The sequence below is a fragment of the Acomys minous genome (genome assembly GCF_964271855.1).
Source record: "Acomys minous genome assembly, chromosome: 3".
Lineage (NCBI taxonomy): Eukaryota > Metazoa > Chordata > Mammalia > Rodentia > Muridae > Acomys > Acomys minous.
In genome coordinates this window covers 85,070,065-85,087,639 of record NC_140485.1, presented here as the reverse complement: position 1 = coordinate 85,087,639, position 17,575 = coordinate 85,070,065, and the positions used below count along the sequence as shown (strand labels likewise).

The following is a 17,575-nucleotide window of genomic DNA, read 5'->3' as shown; positions in this document are numbered from 1 at the left end:
AAACGACCGTTTCTCGACGTTTTCTAACTCAGGGAACAAGTTGCACACTTCGCAGATGCCTTTGGGCAACTTCGTAAGAAGCGGGTTTTTTGCCTAAAGAGACGTGCTTTACAACGCACTAGTTTTGCCTATTTGCGCAGTAGTACAGATTCTGAGTATGTAACTGGGTTTGATGAAATCAGCATTTCTCTTGCTTCCCTGTGCGTAGGGAAGCTCAGTTTTCGTCACAGTAGCTCCCACAAGTGTCTCCTCAGCGTGTTCCCATTTCCTTAGATACAGTGTATTTGCTGGGAGAAAAGTGCATTCCTGTGCCCTTTCACCGTTCAGCAAAGACATGTGTAGAAGCACAGCGCTAGCAGAAACGACCGTTTCTCGACGTTTTCTAACTCAGGGAACAAGTTGCACACTTCGCAGATGCCTTTGGGCAACTTCGTAAGAAGCGGGTTTTTTGCCTAAAGAGACGTGCGAACGTGATAGTTTTGCCTATTTGCGCAGTAGTACAGATTCTGAGTATGTAACTGGGTTTGATGAAATCAGCATTTCTCTTGCTTCCCTGTGCGTAGGGAAGCTCAGTTTTCGTCACAGTCGCTCCCACAAGTGTCTCCTCCGCGTGTTCCCATTTTCTTAGAAACAGTGTATTTGCTGGGAGAAAAGTGTATTACTGTGCCCTTTCACCGTTCAGCAAAGACATGTGTAGAAGCACAGCGCTAGCAGAAACGACCGTTTCTCGACGTTTTCTAACTCAGGGAACAAGTTGCACACTTCGCAGATGCCTTTGGGTAACTTCGTAAGAAGCGGGTTTTTTGCCTAAAGAGACGTGCTTTACAACGCACTAGTTTTGCCTATTTGCGCAGTAGTACAGATTCTGAGTATGTAACTGGGTTTGATGAAATCAGCATTTCTCTTGCTTTCCTGTGCGTAGGGAAGCTCAGTTTTCGTCACAGTAGCTCCCACAAGTGTCTCCTCAGCGTGTTCCCATTTCCTTAGATACAGTGTATTTGCTGGGAGAAAAGTGCATTACTGTGCCCTTTCACCGTTCTCTGTAAGTTCGAGACCAACCTGGTCTACCAAGTGAATCCAGGACAGCCAAGGCTACACAGAGAAACCCTGTCTCAAAAAAAGAAGAAGAAGAAAAAAAGCAAACAGAAAGAAACCAAACCTGTGTCCTCTGTAAAAGCAGCAGGCACCGCACTTGAGAACCTGAGGCAAGAGAACTAACTCACATTTGAAGTCATCCTGGGCTACAAAATGAGACTCTGTCTCCAACAATTAAAAACACCCTGTCTCAGCCAGGCTTGGTAGGTCACACCTGTAATCCCAGCTCTCAGGGAGACAGAGACAGGTGGATCCACAAAGCAAGTCCAGACAGCCAAGGCTACACAGAGAAACCCTGTTGGGGTGGGGGGGGGGGAATCACCCAGTCTCTGCTCAAAGTGGGAGCAAATTAACAAATATGTATCAGTTATCCCTTGAGAACTCCCATCCTCTTTGCTAAAGGCTGACAAAACATATGAAGAAAACCAAAAGTAGGGTTGGGGATGTAGCTCAGTGAGAAAATAAACAGGAGAGGAGGAGGGCCAGGACACAGAGCAAAGTAACTGCTAAAGCAAGATGGTTTCACAGCACTGCCTCACCGCAAACAACAAATACTAGGATGTCAAAACAGCAAACATGAACGTCTCTCAGTTAGGAGTTTCTGTAGGGTTTCACCTGGTTAAGTTAGTGCTTTGGTAGGAAACAGGATGGGAGAATTGATTCTCAATAAAATAGGCTGGTTTTTCAACATGGGATGTATTATAGTCGCCCATAATAGGTGATCAGAGACAAATGATTGGTTATAGGTTGGTATAATTGGCATCTAACTTTGCCACCATCACTGTTCTCTGTTTAACCTCAAAACAAAAGTAAGCAGGATGCAATGGAGCCTCGGAGGCTAACTACTCGTTTGTAAGAAGTAGCGGATGGAGAGTGCCGTCTTCTCAGGCAGGCAGTCCAGGATGTGTGTCGTGGCTGCAGTAGCCGGGACACACTGTGTGTGGCTGGCTGACAGACTTTCTTCTAACAGCTGGAGGAAGAGCTGAAGCAGCAGAAGAAAGCAGCTTGCTTCAAGGCTCACCCAAACACCGTCATCTTCCAAGAGCCCTTTGTTCCCAAGAAAGAGAAGAAGTCAGCTGCTGGTAGTGTTCTGTGTGCTCGTGCGGGTGGGACAGAGTGCCACGCTTTGCGGGGACGTACTTAGGACTCAGCTAGGGGAGAACGGCGCTGTGTCAACAAGAGATGCTTTATCTGAGGGCATGGTAGCTTTCCTCCCTCAGGCCCAGTCTTTTGTTGCCTTTGCTGGACCCCTAGCTCCCTTTGTGTTAAGTCTGTGGGGCAGACTGATAGAACGGGAACCGAGGCCGATGCAGCTGACCACACCCAAGGGGGAGCAAGTGGATGAGGGATGGTGCCGTTGGGCAGTGTGGCAGGAGGTTGGGACTCTTCCTTCTGACTCCAAGTCCCTGTGTAGGAGAGTGTAGCTGCCCCACCACCCGGGGCTCTTAGACTAAATGATTTCCAGAGGCCTTTCCGACTTCTCAGCCTTCTGAGTCTGTGGCGCGGCCTCGCTCCATCTTCCTCCTCGGCAGCTTCTGGTTGCTAGCCATGTCTTTCGGGTTGGCCTACTCCTAGGGCCTTATGAGTACAGCACATGCGTCAATATTGTCTTTGTTTCTGTACTCAGAGAACCTTTCTGGTTCTCTAGATCAGGAACCTTTTCAGCTGGCCACTGAGAAGAGAGCCAAGGAACGGCAGGAGTTGAAAAAGAAAATGGCTGAAATGGAGGCCTGGAAAATGCAGCAGTTGGAGGAAGCGAGGCAACAAGAGGAGCAGCAGCAGAAGGAGGAGCTAGCCAGGCTTCGCAGAGAGCTGGTAACTGACCGGGCTGCATGCGGGCGCACAGCCCTGTTGTGTCTCTTCTGGTTTCTGGTGGGGCTGGGACGATCTATTCTGCATCTGCACTGACGGGGGGGGGGGGGTGTGAGTGAGCAAACAGTGCAATGTCTCATAGGTTCACTTCAAAAATCAGCCGCCGTTTGTCCGTGGTTATTTTCTGCCCAGGTACCTGCCTATTGAGTTTGTTCCCAGTTTAAATCTGTGTCTTACAGCTGTCCTCAGTGTAGGCCAGTGGCAGTACCCTACAGCACAGTTAATCAGTGCTGATTATCACTGTGTTAGGTCGGCTCGCTCTAGGGCTAATCTTACACTCTTCAGAAGGATGGGCGGCACCTGCTTCCCAGCAGCCCTTCTTGATAATTGCTTTTGCCTTTTGTTTTGGTCTGTGATTTTGTGGAGTACTAAACGTCAATCAAACAAGCTTAAAATTTCACTCTGGCTATTTTAAAAAATATTTTAAAATTTTTGTTGTTTTAGATATGAGCATTTTGAGTGCATACATGTCTGTGTACCACGTGCATGCAGTGCCCATGGGAACCAGAAAATGGTGTCAGATCCCATTTTAAAAAGAAATTATTATTTAAGCTAGGCATAGTGGCACATTCCTTTAATCCCAGCACTCAGGGAGGCAGAGGTAGGCGATAACTGTGAGTTCGAGGCCAGCCTTGTGTGCAAAGTGAATCTAGGATAGCCAAGGCTACACAGAGAAACCCTGTCTCAAAAAAAAAAAAACCATTTATTTTTAACTTTTTAAAGATGTATTATTTTATGCATATGAGTGCTTTGCTTGAGTGTACCTAATGCCCTCACATCAGAGGAGGGGCCACATGCCCTGGGGCTGGAGTTACAGAGTTGTGAGCCACCATGTGGGTGGTGAGAATTGAACCTGGGTCCTCTGGAGGAGCAGTCAGGGCTCTTATCCGCTGAGCCATCTCTCTAGCCTCTGGCACAAAAGTTTAACTTGTAGCTTTTGTCTGCTACAGTTGAGCAAGGCCCTGTTTCTCCCTAGTAAGTTATGCTGGGGATAAGTTTGACATTCTTAGTGAGGGGCCCAGTGAGCAACAGTAGAAACCTGTTTGGGCATCACACTTCTCCATTTTACTGTGCCCTTCTTCCCCTTAAATTTGTAATTGGGATCTATAAACCTTTCCAACCATTTTCCTCTAAAAGACAAAAGGAAAGACTGAGCACATCGGTCTGTGGCATCCACCGAAGTGGTGACTTTGCTTTTCTTTCACTGCAGGTGCACAAGGCAAACCCAATCCGCAAGTACCCAGCAGTGGAGGTGAAATCGAGTGAACTTCCCCTGACCGTCCCTGTGTCTCCCAAATTCTCCACTCGATTCCAGTAGAAGCTGCTCTCTGTGTCACATGAGAGAGAACCTTTCTCAGACGCGTATGTGGCAACGTGCCTGAGAGCTGGGGAATGCCAGGTTTTTAAAAATCATTTTACACAGACTTTTGGCTTTAATCGCACTTCTTTCAGACACTAGAATTTCGGGTTTTGTTCTGGCACAGCTTTCACTTTCCACCTGGTCTCCCACCACCACCCCTTCTATATATGTATTTTAACCATAAAATAAAGTCTATGGTTTTAGTCACAGTACAAATGAGAAGCAGCCCCAGGCTGTGGGATTCGATCTTTGTTCTGTGAGGCAGGGACCCTCCTTATGGCACTAAGGAAGACAACTGCATGGACCCGGACAGCGTACAGAGGCGCTGCTGAAGCCCGGTCTGTACTCTTGCTGCTGACGATAGAAAGGCTCAGCTTACATTTTCCAACCTGACTTGAAATAACCTTTTTTTAAAAGGTCACAAGATTTTATTTGGGCTCGCTATTTTCTGGGAATGCAGTGCATCCTCCCGATGGCGAGGTGACACAGTTCAGTCTGTGACAAATAGCACAATTCGGACTGGCAGTTAAGCCTGGTCTATAACCTTCGAGGGCCTGTCCCTGTTGGCTTATGTACCCAAGCTGAGCCTCACTGGTCTAAATTGTACAACCTCCCAAAGCAGTGCCTGGCTTTTCGGGTGCTTTTGTTTGAATGTGTAGTGCGGGTGCCCTGAGAGACCAAAGATCCCTTGGAGCTGGAGCTGCGCACACGTGAGCTTCCTTGCCAGAGCCATCCTCCAACACACACACACACACACACACACACACATACATATACACACACACACAAACATACACATACACACACACACACACACACACACACACACACACACACGCACGCACGGGTTGGGGGAGGGAGAGAGAACCAACCAACCAACCCCCTAACAGTGTAAAGGTTCTGGCCAGGAGTGGCTAGGTACACCTGTAACCCCAGCACTGGGAGGTGGAGGCAGGAGACCAGAAGCTAAAGCTAATTAGAGACCAGCCTGGACTGTGTAAGACAAAGAAAGAAAAGAAAAGAAAGAAAGAAAGAAAGAAAGAAAGAAAGAAAGAAAGAAAGAAAAAGAGAAAAGCTGACAAAGCTTGGCTGTGGAAAGGACCTGGTCAGGAGACATGGGTTTTCTCTTGTTCAAGTGTGGCACTCCCCGGCTAGAGCCATTTCAGTTAGGTGGGCGTTCCTTATGTACTTACATCGGTAGATGGACCGATGAGCTCAGAGCTCTCACTCTGGTTCCAAAGCCCTATGACCCTTCTCTGGGAATTTTGCTCCCCTCAAGGGAATGGTAGAATGTAAAAAAAAAAAAAAAAAAAAAAAAGGGACTGAGGTTTTATGTTAAAAAAAAAGAAAGAAAGAAAAGAAAAAAAGGTTTTATCTGGAGCCAACGAACTCATGAATCTTAGAGAAGAGCCCTCTACCTCTACTACCACTTTACAAAATCAGTACAATTCCTAACTACACTCTAAACACCGTCACACCTACAGCTGTGAACCTCACTCTCCTCACAGAACGCCACAGTTGGTCTAAATGTGGAGAACAACTGATCACTAAAGATGCATGGCCTCAGTGGATAAATCTGCAACACCCACCCCACACCTAAGCCTTAGGGAGCACTGTAGAGGGGACTGTGTTAAGATTTTAAGGCTGGAGAGATGACTCAGAGGTTAAGAGCATTTTCTGCTCTTCCAAAGGCCCTGAGTTCAATTCCCAGCAACCACATGGTGGTTCACAACCATTTATAATGAGATCTGGTGCCCGCTTCTGGTGTGCATGCATGCAAGCAAGCAAAACACTGTATATACAATAAATAAATAAATCTTAAAGAAAGAAAAAAACCTTTCTAAAAACAAAGAAAAAGACCCTTTCTTTAAAAAAAAAAAGAGAAAAAAAGAAAGAAAGAAAGAAAGAGATTTTACGAGTCAGAGGACCAAGAAGTCTGCCTCAAGAGTGTGTCCTAGAAATGACAGGGCAACAATAGGGCTGCCAAAATAAGGCCTGACCAATGGCAACACCTATGGACATGCTAACACGAAAGGGGGAAATCCAACCCTAGAAAAAGAACCATGGGAATCCATTGTTGAGGATGGGAAATTGTAGTCTTTTTCAGGGAAGTGGTCCTTACTTGGTTATCCGGTACTAAGTGGTCATCCCTGAGGCCATACACATACAATCAACACTAAACAGACTCTGCAGATTGTACTTAGATTGTTATGCATATTTTACATATATATGTGCAACAATAATTTTTAAAGGATTCATTTACTTATCATATATACACAGTGTTTGCCTGCATGTACACCAGAACTCATTATAGATGGTTGTGAGCCATCATGAGGTTGCAGGGAATTGAACTCAGGACCTCTGGAAGAGCAGCCAGTGCTCTTAACCACTGAGCCATCTCTCCAGCCTGTGCAACAATAATTAAAGAAAAAGAGGCCAGCCGGGCCGTGGTGGTGCACGCCTTTAATCCCAGCACTCAGGAGGCAGAGGCCGGCAGATCGCTGTGAGTTCGAGGCCATTGGGGTCTACAAGGAGAGCCCAGGATAGTCAAGGCCACACAGAGAAACCCTGTCTTGAACCGCCCCCACCAAAAGAAAAAGAAAAAGAAAAAGAGGCCATGAATTTGCAAAGGAGGGAAGGGGGACTACAGAAGGGTTTGGTGGAAGGAGAGGGAGGAGTAAAATGATGTCACTCTATTTTAATTTCAAAGTTGGGGGAGGGGATGGAAAGATGGCCCTGTGGTTAAGAGCATTTGCTTCTCTTATGGAAGGCCTGGTTTGTTTCCCAGCACCCACGTGGTGGCTTCTAACTGCCTGGAACTCCAGTTCCAGGGAGCCATGCCTCTTCTGACCTCCAGAAGCAACCATGTGGTTGCTGGGAATTGAACTCAGGGCCTTTGGAAGAGCAGAAAATGCTCTTAACCTGCATCTACATGGTGCACAGACGTACAGCCAAGGGCACACACATAAATAAAACAAACTTTTAAAAATTTGCAAAAAATTTTTAACATTGAAAAAAAAAAAATCACCCCTCGCCATGTGTGTGGTGAGCATGGCAAGGGTCAGAGAACAATCTCATGGAGCTGATTCTCTCCTTCCACCTCATGGGGGCCCAAGGGTGGAACAAAAGCCAGACGCCTTGGAAAGAACATCAAACAGTAAGAAAAAGCGCATGGGGTAGAAGGAGAGCTGACGGAAGCCTGGGACCTCTGTGATAGAGAAAGGGTGGATGATGGGAAGCTCACAGCCATCTGTAAGTCCAGTCCCAAGAGGTCTGCATCCTTTCCGGCTCTGTGGGCACTTCAGAAACACATGGTGCACAGACATACATGCAGACAGAAAGCTTATACATGTAAAACAAATACATTTAATTGAAAAAATAAAGAAGCCAGGCATCGTAGGTAGCCTTTCATCCCAGCACTCAGGACACAAAGGCAGGCAGATGGCTGTGAGTTCAAGGCCAGCCTGGTCTATGTAGTCCAGGACAGGCAAAGCTACACAGAGAAATCCTGTCCTGAAAAACCAAAAAAGAGGGCTGGAGAGATGGCTCAGGTTAAGAACATCACATGCTCTTCCAGAGGACCAGAGTTCAATTCCCAGCAACCAGGTGGTGGCTCACAACCATCTATAAAGAGATTTGGTGTCTTCTTTTAGCCTCCAGGTATAAAGCAGTCATATACATTAAATAAATAAATAAATCTTTTAAAAAAGAAGAGTAAGTGATGGTCTGAACTGAGTTTTATTAGTGTTTATTAGTATTAGATCTTATAACTTGTTTTGTATTATTAGACCTTTATTAGTATTAGACCTTTTAACCATTATTTAACTTGGCTGACTTTCCATGTTCTCGTACAGACAATGAGAACAAAGTCGGCTTACCCTGCCATGTATGATGAGGTCCTAGGATCCACTCTCAGTACAACAACAAAAAAAACCCACACCCTTCAAAAGAACTTCACATTTCCCAAGCAGGACTGTTTGGAGACTAAAACTGACTGTGCACCTACAGCATCCTGCGTACTGTAGGACTCAATGTAACAGCAATATTTAGTAGTATCTGTCATTAGTATATTAGTTATAGATGGGTCATTCCTAGAGACCCTCTGATGGTCAAGAGATTACTTAAAGCTCCCCATAGTAAAAAACCTCTGATAGCACAAGCTGATAGAACCCTAACAGGATCTGGAGACTTTCCACGGAGAAAGGCTGGCAGCTCAGCATGACCACTATGGGCCACAGAGGATATATATGGCCTCCTCCTGGAAACTCCATACAATCCTAGGTGTGTACTCATGTAGACAGTTACCCTCTCGAAGCCCAACTCCTCATCAGCATGCAACTCCATTGCCAAGTGTTCCTCCACCTGAAACACACAGCACGCTTCACTGGCCAGGCATGCTGGTGCATGCCTTTAATACCACAGGAGACAGAGGCTGAGCCAAGAAGACACAGGCCAGTCAAGGCTATATTAGTGAGACCATCTCAAAGGCAATAAACAAACAAGGAAAAGTTTAAGAATAAATAAATAAAGACTGTAGGTGCTAGCCTGGTGGCCCATGTCTTTAATTCTGGCACTTGGGAGGTAGAGACAGAAGGATGCCTATTGAGTTCAAGGCCACGCTGCCTATATAGTGAATTTCAGACAAGCCAAAGTTTCATAGTGAGACCTTGTCAACCAACCCTCCACTTCCAAGGAAAAAAATTAAAAAGTAGGGGTGTGATGCTGGAGAGGTGGCTTAGCTGTTAAGGGCACTGGTTGTTCTTTCAGAGGACCCAGGTTCAATTCCACGACCCACATGGCAGCTCACAACTGTCTGTAAGTCCAGCTCCAGGGGATCTGACACCAGCACACAAACATACAACCAGAGGGGGCGGATACAAATTTACATATAAATATTTTTTTAATGGGGGTATTATATGAGAATTAAACTGGATTTAATTTTTGCTTTCCACTACTCAACTAGGTAGGCCAGAAACCCTGGTACACATATTTAACCCTTTGTCTTCTGTTTTTCTTTTGTTTTTTGTTTTCCCTCACATTTCTCTATTGGGTGGTTGAGTGCGATGGTGACATGCAGCAAGTTTCACTTGACACTTGAAAATGTTATTTTGTATCCCTGTCATAAAGGAGCAGTACCAAACAAACCTCCCAAGGAAGATGCATGTGTAGAGGAAAAGATGCTTGCTGTTCCTCCAGAGGACCCCAGCTTTGCTCCCAGCGCCAGTATCTGGCAGCTTACAATCATCATCTCTTATTTTGAGACAGGGTTCTCTGTGTAGGCCTGAGTGTCCTGGAACTTGATCTGTAGACGAGGCTGACCTAGGGCTCAGATCTGCCTGCCTTTGCCTCCCAAGCGCTGTATTTAAAGGCGTGTGCCAACAAATCTACTTGTAGTGATTTATTCCCTATAGCTGTACGATATTCACAGATGGTCTAGGAAACATATAAGGCTGTTAAGTGAGTAATCTCGGAGGGTGATGGGGAATGGCAGGCCTGAAACTGCATACCTTGTAATCCTAGCCCTTAGCAGGTGGAGAATGGGAGGGGCATCACCTGAGCTGCAAGTTTGAGGTCAACCTGGACAACACAGCAAGACTCCCATCTCAAAAACCAAAATAATACAGAAATTAATAGCAATATTGGTGTATAAATGTTAACCATTTTTCCCAGTTGTGCAAGGATAACTAACCCACAGTATTAAATAAGACCTTATCTAGGGGGGTTGGTTACAGAAATTAAAAGTATTTTCTAAGTAACAAAAACAAAACAGTGACAAAAATGAACCCATCACTGAGGTTCCACAACTATTAATTCAGTGCCAACCTGATGCCATCTGTTCCTCCACTGCTCTCTACCCTGTGGTACTGTGAGGCAAATCCCAGATGCACTTCAGTATGTGTTTCTGAGAAGCAAGGAACATTCACGACAAATTTTATGTCTAAAATTTGAACCCTGCCCCCAACCAAAATCTTGGAAAGGTTTTTTTTTTTAAAAAAATAACTTATTTACTTTTATTTTATATGCATTGGTGTTTTGCCTGCATGTATGTCTGTGTGAGGGTGTCAGATCTTGGATTTACAGACAGTTGTGAGCTGCCATGTGGGTGCTGGGAATTGAACCCGGGGCCTTTGGACGAGCAGTTAGTGCTCTTAGCCTCTGAGCTGTCTCTCCAGCCCTTGGAAAGGTTTTAAATGTGGTCAAAACTCATTCCCAGAAAGGATGGCTTTGCTCAGTATGAGGGGGATGCAGTGTATGTAATAAGCTCTAAGCACAACTGAAGTCATAAATGATTTAGATTTACAGCCAGTTAAAAAACCACTGAACTAAAGGTGTCCCACCAACAAAAGCACTGAAGGACGTATTATGGACTTAAATGTTGAAACTATTACAAGAGGGTTGTCAAGGAGGCTGGGGGTAGGGAGTAGGACGGGACCCGTGTGGGGAGAAGAATAGACTCCTGAAAGTTGTCCTCTGACCTGAACATGTACACACAAAACATATAGACGCATCTATAAAACAAATCAATTTAATTTGAAAAGTTAAGAAATATTTTAGAAGAAAATATAGACAATGTCTTCAGGCATCACAAAGAAGAAAGAGAGCGTACTAAGATATAATGTTATAAACCATAGAGGTTTCAATTCTATTAAAACACTGAATGGCTTGCTGCCAGCCTGCTCTACAAAGTGAGCCCACGAAAGCCAAGGCTACACAGAGAAATCCTGTCTCAGAAAACCAAACCAAACCAAACCAAACCAAACCAAAACCAAACAAACAACAACAACAACAACAACAAAAACCCACTGACTGGCTAAGAGCACTTACTATTCTTGTAGGACCTAAATCCCATTTCCAGCACCTACATTAGGTAGCTCACAGCTACCTGTAACTCCAGCTCTAGGAAACCTGATACCTCTGGCCTCCGAAGGTACCAGCACTACTCATTTATAGATACACACAGACACATAAACATACACATTAATTAAAATAAATCTTTAAAAAATTCTAAGTATAAAAAGCGCAAAAAGAAGTCAGAAACTTTAAAATGTTATTATAACATAAGTAGACAAAATATTAACACTCAGGATAATACAAGGAAGCCTACAAATCCTTAGGAAGACACAGACTCTGTAGATGTGAAACAAAGATTTCACATGTATTTTAAGAGGAAACATGAATGGCCAGCACACACAAGAAATCTCTCAGTGTCATTTGTAACCTGAAAGATGCAAATTAAAACCACAGGATGCATGGCGGGAGTGGCGTGGTGGCCGCACATGTCATTAATACCATCACTTTGGGAGGAGGGGCAGAGACCATCTTGATCTACAAAGCGAGTCCAGGACAGCCAAGGCTACACAGAGAAACCCTGTCTTAAACAAACAAATAAACACACAAATAAAAAAACAAAACAGAACAAAAATAATACCACCTCACACCAAACAGATCCGTAAGAATTTACATCTGACCAGATCAAGATTAGCAAAGATGCACATGATAGCAACAGTGTAAACTCACATAAACCCATGGGGAAAAAAATTCAGTATTACCTTCCTATCAATGATTCCATAGCATTCCTGAGTATACACTTGACAATCATCCTGAAAATGTGGTTCAAGGGCCTGCCGCAGCAGGAGCAACAGCTGAGAGCTTGACAGCCACTCAGGGTCCAAATCAGACACGTACAGACTCTGAGGAAGAGCTCACACCCTGTGCTGTATGCAAAGCCTACAGGTGACTCTGATAGGCTGCCCTAGCAGAACTGCCGCCCTGGAGAAACTTCTGAAGGTGTGTGCATAGAAGCACAGGACACACAAGATGCATGTTTGAAATAGTGAAAACAGGGCCCACCAGAACGCTGGACACACACCTCGAGACCTACTCACACAAAATGGGAATGCTGAGCTGGGAAAGTGGCTTATGCCTATACAATCCCTGCCCGAAGGGGCTGAAGAAGAACTCTCCTGAGTTTGGAGCAAGTATGGACTACATAGTAAGTTTTAGAAGCCTGGATTGAAGAGTAATACCTTGTCTCTTAAAACATTCTTTAAAAAATAAAACAAACAAAAACAACCTCCCAAAAGAAAAATGGATAAACTATAGCTATACATATAACATGTGTGGATCTCAATGCTGAGTGAAAAAAGCAAACAACATGAACACGCACGTCTAAGTAGCGCTTACAGGCATGGAGAAGCAGAGTTGGCATTGCTTGTGGATATGTGCTGAAGCTCAGGAGCTACCACTCCTAGATAAGCTGCTGGAGCATGCTGACTGCCTCATGCTGACTGCCTCACGCTGACTCCAACACTGGGGGCAGCAGAGGAGCACAGGGCAGGGAGGGCACCGCCACCTTCCCTGTAAGCTGAGGGCAGACCACCGTGCAAAAGGAAAACAAGTGTCATGAACCCACTCCCTGGCAACCTCACAGCCAGGGAGACCAAGAAGAGCTGACCACAACACAGTCCAGACACACTTCACCACAGGCTCCCCCATTTTCTTCTGTGGGAACCTCAGGTGCCGACAGCCCACACCTCTCTCCTATGAATCCCCAGATCTCATCATTGGGTATTCATGTTCCTTCACGCCATGCCCACCCCTGTACAAGCAATGAGCCTGTAAACGCCACATACCATCTCACCTGTTAACTTACCCACTGATAATTTATCCTCAGGAGAATGAGTAATGGGTGCCTATGACAGGAAGAGTAAAGAGGGCTTTATGGTACTCTTGAATGTTAGAATTTGCTTTTTATGTACGTTTGTCCAATCATCCATCTATCTTATTAGTGCCTGTGCGCGCGCGCGCGCGCGCGTGTGTGTGTGTGTGTGTGTGTGTGTGTGTGTGTACTCACACTGTTGACCTGTGAAGGTCACAGACTAAACTGTGGGAATCAGTTCTCTTCTTCTACTGTGTGGTTTCCAAAGAGGGTGAACTCAGGTTGTCAGGCTTGGTGGTAGGTAGCATCTGAGACAACTAACCAGCCCATATGCTGATATTTTAATTTTTAAATTTTATTTATTTACGTACTTTTGTTTTTTTTCGAGAGAGGGTCTCACTGTGTAGCTCTGACTGCTCTGAACTCAGAGTTTTTTTTAAAGAGTTTACACATATTTCCTATTCTTGAAACCATACACATGCATTAGTTGCTTTCTGTTGCCAGGCAAGTGGCTCATATGATACAAAGCCCAGCACTTGGAAGTTTAAAGCAGGAGGGCATGAGTTCAAGGCCAGTCTGAGCCATATATAGTAAATTCAGGCTAATCGGGGCTAAAAAATGAGGCCCTGTCTCAAAAGACTAAAACCAAATCATTCTCTGCTGTATTTTTAATAAATTTATTTTACAAAACAGCTCCCAGTATAAAGGACCACTAAAACAAATACTCCAAGGGAAAGCTGCAACCATAGCTGACTACACATGTGGGAACTGAAGGGTTAAGCTACTTTCTCTGCCTAGAAGATGGAAGGGCCAGCAGCTGGGCCACAGTGGGAGTTCCTGGCTCCAGCTGGCTTCAGCCGGGATCAAGCTCCACGCCCAGGAACTGGCACCTGGGGGAGGGGTCTGGACAGGTGGTACCTATAGTCTCTGGTGACCTGCTCTGTGTGAAGGGCTGGATCCAATCAGATGTGGGTCTCCAGCTAGAGCTCCTCCCGCTGCTAAGGAGTCTGAGGGTGGCAGCCTGAAGGTGGTGAGAAGGGGGGATGAGAGCCTAGGTGGCAAAATGGGGGTGGAGAAGGAAGTGGGTGGGCTGGGCTGAGATACCAGGGGAGGCTGCTGGGATTACCACCTGCTGAGAGTGAGATTAGGTTTCTTGGGAAGGGCTCTTCTATCTAATACTCCCTTGAGAGCTGTCTCCTGGTGGCTTTTCTCTGCTGGACAGATGGTGTCTGAGCTGTCTCTTGGAGGGTGGGCTTCTTAAGGGAATGGTGGAAGCGGGGTGGAGCCCGCTGCCGGCTCCTCAGAAGCCTGTTAAGCCTAGGGACTCCCCGCTTTCCAACAACTCCAGCCTGTGCTCTTAGTCAGACCTTATTCCGAGTCAGGCAGTGCCCTCCCTGAGTCTGTCACAATTTACTCCCATTTAATTTTTACATCACCCAACTGCTTAAAGCTTAGACACAGACTTATATTTGAAGAAACTGAAGCTTGGTAAAGTTAAACACCTGCCCAAAATCAAAGAGCAAGTAACCAAAACCTGAATGCAAGCAGCCCAAGGCCACAGCCCCAGCAGAAAAGCATTGTTTGCTATAATTTGTTCTCCTATATGGGAACAAGTTTCTCCTTGTTCAGGCTGGATACCTGGACGTTCTCTCTTCCCTCCTTCCTCTCACTAGTCACCGCCAAAACCAGTACACCAAGCTCTGACCACGGCTCGCCATGTCTGCCGTACCTCTACCATGGTACAGGCCACTACCAGGCTTGTTCCTGCTCTTGCTTCATTCTCTATAGAGCAGTGGTTTCCCCCCCCACCCCCCACGCAAGACAGGATTTCTCTGTGTAGCTTTAGCTGTCCTGGACTTACATTGTAGACCAGGCTGGCCTCGAACTCACGGTGATCCACCTGCCCCTGCCTCCCTAGTGCTGGGATTAAAGGTGTGTGCCACCACATCCGTCTTAGAGCAGTGGTTCTTAACCTTCCTGATGCTACAACTCTTTAATACAGTTCCTCATGTTGTGGTGCCTCCAACCATAAAATTACTTTATTGCTACTTCATAACTGTGATTTTGCCTCTGTTATTGAATCATAATGCAAATATCTGATATGTCACCCCTGTGAGAGAGTTGTTCAATCCCTAAGGGGGTTGGTGTCACAACTCACAGGCTGCAATCCTTGCTCCTGAGTAACCAGAGAGAGTCTCCTACAACCTAAATTGGATCTGACTATATCTTGGCTCAAAAACCCTCCATGCCTTCCCACCTGTTGTCAGAATAAAAGCAACATCCTATGTGGCCCTATAGGCGGGCCTGGCTGCAAATTACTACTCAGGCTCAATTTCCGCACACTCCTTGTTTCACTGATACTAACATATTTGAGGTCTCTTTTGGACTGTTTCCTCTATTTCAGTATTCTTTCCCCTAATACTTGCATGGATCACACCTTAGTGCAACCAGGCCCAAGGTCACCTTATCAAAGGCCTTCCTGACTGCACTAACTACAACAGAAGTCTTCCCTCTGTATTTTTTTCCTGGGATCCTAAATACTACCTGACATGTTAATTACAATGTACTTAGGATCTCAGAATCTTTCTCTCTTACTAGAATGTCAGTTGACGACTGACTTATAGCAGGAACTCTGTGTTTGTTAATGAACAAATGAGTGAATGACCAACATCCCTCAGGAAATGGCTCACTCCAGAGAGGAAGGCTGTCTAAATACTCTTGGCTTTTTCTTAGCCTCATGACCTTCGGTAGCCCCAGAGCAGTGGTCAATGTCCTTCCCTGTTACAAAATGTCCTGGGCACACACCATCATCGCTGTGTCATCCCCTTGTGCTTGCAGGCATGTGTACACACAGGGACACGGGAGTTGGGACACAGGGCTGGTTCTGAGAGGGAACAAGCGTGGGTACTTTAAGAGACCAGGAACAGTGAACTCTATGCACTTGTCGTTGCTGCCCTGCCAAGGCCCCTATACTACACACTTGTAATCACAGCGTTCAGGAAGCTGAGGCAGGATGACTAAGTTAAGTTCAAGGCCAGCCTGGGCTATCTACCAAGATGGAGTGAGGGTGGAGAGAAAGTTAGTGGAAGATTTTGAGTCAAGGAGTAACAGCTTGACCTACAATTCTAAAAGGTTCACATTTGCTGTGTGAAGGGAGCCAGGGCAGGGCAGGCAGACTATGGGGGAAGTGGCTTCCTTGACTCGTGAAGGGGAGAATGAGCAATAGCTGTGTAATTCCCAGCCTAGGCCTGGCTATTTCCACTGCAGAAAGCACAGCCTGGGTTCTATTCAAAGTTTCTCACTGTGGCACCTGGTCTGTTCTGCCGATACCCTGGTGAGGAGGGTGTCAGCAAAATTCACATTTTGTAGAGAAGAATGCTGAGGCTCTAAGGCACAAAGTTCCCTTCTAAAGATTACACAGCAAATCATCAAGAAGGTGACAGATGCTGGCAAAGATGTGATGAGAGAGGAGCCCTTATTGACTGCTGGTGGGTATGCAAACTAGTACAGTCATTATGGAAATCACAGGTTTCTCAAAAATTTAAAAATAGAGCCACCATATCACCTTACTTCTGGGCATCTACCCAAAGAACTCCATACCCCACCGCTGAAATCCTTGTATACCCACAGTCACTGTGCTCTACTCACACTAACCATGGAACCAGCCTATATGCCCACCAACACAACAATGGATACTGAAAACAAATATGTGTGTATATTATATACGTTATATAGTAATATAGTATACATATTATATAGCAAAATATAGTATATAGAGTAACATAAGGTAATATATAGTAATTTGTTGCAGTTATATCACATTATTAGGCCTGTGATTATTATTATGGCAGTATTTTCTAACTCACTAGCAATCAGTCAAGACACAGATACCTGTTATATTTTAAAATAGTCTTTGTTAGGATTCTGCTTCAGCCTGCCTACCTCTGATGTCATTGCCTACCTGCTTGGGGGCATGTCCTGCCCAGTATATAAAAGGACAGATACTCTTCGTGGCCCTCTCTCCCCTCTCTTCCTGTCTCTGTCTCTCTCTGGGGTACCCCTCCCCTCTTTCCTTCTCGCCCCATGCTCATTTAATAAACCTCATATATTCTAATATCTGGCATCTGGTATCTTATCATTTTTATTAAACATAAAAGCCTTAGTTAACCTGGGGCAAGGCAGATATTAATCCCCTAAACTACTTCCCAAAGGGATACCTGCCCCAATCCCATCCCATCACTTCTAATAATTTCTATCAGGCCACCTCCAGGCCACAATCCCAAATGCCTGCTAATTATCATCATCTGGGCCAAGTCTCCACCCACGCCAGCCATGTGCTTCTCCTCTACCTATCCCATGGCAGCCTTCTTCCTCTCCTCTCCTCAGCTCTCTCTTCCTCCCAAGATCCTCGGTCTCCCCAAGCCCTGGAACCTTAGCCACGCCTATCCCATTTGCCCTGCCCAGGTGTGATGGCCTTTCACTGGTCAAACAGGTCAGGCTCTTAGGCAAGGTATAGGTGGAGCACAGAGACAGCAAGCAGTAATTAGCATCAAAATACACCAGGCCAACCTCCAGCAGTAATATATATA

At 45.5% G+C, this 17,575-nt stretch overlaps 1 long non-coding RNA gene across 2 annotated transcripts; it reads left to right on the top strand.

Annotated features, from left to right (window-relative positions):
• The first annotated feature begins 1,708 nt into the window (after positions 1 to 1,708).
• Positions 1,709 to 4,543, top strand: LOC311594496. 2 transcript variants are annotated; one of them, XR_014778109.1, is made up of 3 exons: positions 1,709 to 2,177; positions 2,723 to 2,910; positions 4,178 to 4,543. It is a non-coding gene; the product is annotated as an uncharacterized lncRNA (long non-coding RNA). The 2 variants fall into 2 exon arrangements; XR_014778110.1 differs by having other exon boundaries at positions 1,711 to 2,177; positions 2,744 to 2,910.
• Positions 4,544 to 17,575: the final 13,032 nt, after the last annotated feature.